This window comes from Cyprinodon variegatus, unplaced genomic scaffold (assembly GCF_000732505.1).
Source record: "Cyprinodon variegatus isolate N-32 unplaced genomic scaffold, C_variegatus-1.0 Scaffold782, whole genome shotgun sequence".
Taxonomy (NCBI): domain Eukaryota; kingdom Metazoa; phylum Chordata; class Actinopteri; order Cyprinodontiformes; family Cyprinodontidae; genus Cyprinodon; species Cyprinodon variegatus.
Window position 1 is genome coordinate 338,338 of NW_015151235.1, and position 3,144 is coordinate 341,481.

Sequence of the window (3,144 nt, forward strand, 5' to 3'; positions counted from 1 at the left end):
CCTGAGACACACGGCGTTTGATTAAATGATATGAACTGTAAAATTCAGCTAGATTAAAAGCGGAACTCACAAAAACTCAAGGGGGCTTTTTCACAGGAAATCAGGCAAAGTATTACAATTTTAAGGAAAAACAAAGATTTATTTAAAATAATAATAATAATAATAATAATAAAATTGCACTTTTACCAAGAATCCAAAGTTAATTCAATAATATTTCAGTATAAATGATAAATAACCCCCAAAAAAACCCTTCACAACCAATTTATAAGTAAACTCAAAGTCTCAATTTATATCCGCAAAAAACAAACAAAAACATCCCAAATAACTGAAAGTCCAAAACTGTCCGTCTCTTTTTATTCCTAATAATAAAGTCCAAACAGGAGTTCCATACACTTCGAACCCAAAGTAAAATCCTGGAACCGTTTCAGTCCAAAGTCCTTTCCAAAACGAAAAATCGTTTAGAAAAAAGATTAGAAAAAGAGTAGTACCACCAAAAATCCCCAAAAAGAAAAATAAGGTCCAGATCTCACCGGAGCGTCTTTTTCCCCCCTGGGCGGCGTCTCCTTGCACCGGGCGGCGTCCTCTGGGTGCAAACTCCGTCAATCAGTTTTCTACATATCTCTGCGGTGAACTGTGGCGCTGGGACAAACTCTGTCTGTGGTTCATCTTTCTTCCTTTATTTTTCGACTAGTTTTAAACGGACAACCGCACAAAATCTCCCGCTGCACAGACCTGTTATTGCGCGTCTTCCTCACCTGTCGAGCCGCGCGCGCCGATGCACACGCCCCTTTTTATTCAAAAATTTTTCCACACCAAAATAACCCAGCATATTAATTCCCATTATCATTTTATAACCAGTGGAGTTTTGAAATAATATTATCAATGACATAACTGTTCTACGAGACAGTTTGTAATTGTCAAAAATACATTTTGCTTGTGAGTAGGTTCATACAGGTCATTTCTGGATAGTTTCATATTATATATACAAAAAAGAAACAACAACACTGCTTCACATTAAGCAGGATTTACACCAGTATCACATTTTTAACTTTTAACATTTTTGGTTTTATTAAAGGAAATATCAGATTTTCTCAGGTGCCAAAACAAAATGTAACAGCTCTGTAAAGGNAGTGCAAAAACGCAGATGGTAATGGCAGTAGAAAAAATATTATGATTACCAATTATGTAAGATATAGCATTTGTAACAGTAACAGTGCAAAAGAACAGTAAATAAATATAGTATTAATAGTAGTGCAGGAGACAGTTTGTCCGGAGTGATTTTTTTTTTGAGTGGGCTCAGCTTCTTGACAGCTTGGTGGATGAAGCTTTCTGTGAATCTGGTGGAGTGGGCAAGAGCCTGAACAGTCAGTCTATGAAAACACACACATGCACAAAGACTGTCTGTCTCCCTCTTTCATGCAGGCACATGTCCTGCTTTAATCCAGTTTCAAACGAATGGAAATGGGTCGAATTTGTCTAGAGGAGGTCCGTTGAGGTCCAAAAACAGGAGTGAAGACCTGCTGTCTTCATGCAATCTGTTCCGCGTTGCCTGTGTTACTGCGGAAAAGCACATGGCTAATTTGCATACGCGAACAGGATTGGCTGCCTCTAGTTTGCAAAAAACAGAGCATATTTGTGAATAAAGGTTTTGAATTTTTAAACTGGACATGTTGAGCTTAAAAAACATTTTAGTGACCATTAGCGACAAAAAATTATTTTTGTCCTACCCTCACTCTTAGCTTAGCAGGTAGATAACCATCATTTCCAATAACCACACCATAAGCCTTTTCTTTGGATTTATTGGCTGGTATGGATGGATGAATGAATGGTAAAACTGCAACAACAAAAAATTATGTGCATAAGTCTTTGTGTAAACAGGCACAATTCCAAATAAACAGGCACAATTCTCCTAAATAATAAACTCAACATATTCCCTGAATATGTACAGAAACACATAATGACAGCTAGCGGCTAACGGCTAGTTAGCGCGTATGCTAGTGTCTTTTTAAACTTCTCTTTTCGGTGACCTTTCTAGCAATAAACTTTCAAACACAACATAAAATATAGTGCCATGTGTACATAAACGAAATACACCCTTCACATCAAATTACATGCTGTACTGGCCAAAAACGCAGCACAGTGAGAACAGATTCAGCTATGCAGTGTTTACTCGTTAAACAGGAAGACACCAACTGCTCAACTTCCGGTGCTTCAAAATAAGACTATATTAAATATTATACATAAGAAAGCTTATAGTATATAACTTAGAAACAATATGTAAATGTGAGCAATGGCTTCCTAAGGAGCCACAACATTTTATTTAATTTTTTTTGACACAATTTAAGACCCCCCTTAAATTTTGCTTTTGAGGCTTTCAGGGGGTCTCATGGGTTAATCGGGGGGGGGGGTCGAGCCCCCCCGGACCCCCCCGTATTTCGCACTCTGCCCACCACCTACCAATGGCTTACAAAGTAAGTTTTAACCTATGATCAGGTAAATAAAGCATTATATAACTCAACTGAAGTTACATATAAATAAGAGTTTATGTAAGAAAATTGGCATGCCATAGGTTTCATTTTCTGTTATATGTCAAGTAATAAACTGCATATAACTGGATAAAAACACATTCATTTATTTTTGTTAGGGAAATGAATGCGTTAGCTGGTAATAAAGGATTGACATTTAAGAAGTCTGACTTTACCTTGTCTGCCTAGAACTTAAAGCACAGCAAAAAATTCTGCATAAAGTTTATAGTGTAATTTGCTATGCTATTACCATGTTATTAAATGGTTAGACAGAATGGTAGATGTACTGTAAAACAAAGCGTTACTGACATATATCAGGGGAACTAAATCCTTTGCACCTTAACTGATTAGATCTATTGAAGTCACAATGGGAAGTGTAACAGATTAGTTATAAATGTATAACTGTTCATGTATAACGATCTTAATGTGTCACCATTTCTCTTTTATCCAGATGTACTTGAGGCATGGGGTGGAAAAACATGCAACGTGTTACTCTCAAAGATCAGTGCCAATAAGCTCTTTTACTGGGACATAAAGCAACTTGGTCCAGACATGGAGTTGGAAAGCGAGGTATTGCAAAATGGAAAGTTTAATTACAAACTTAAAAAACATATGTTTT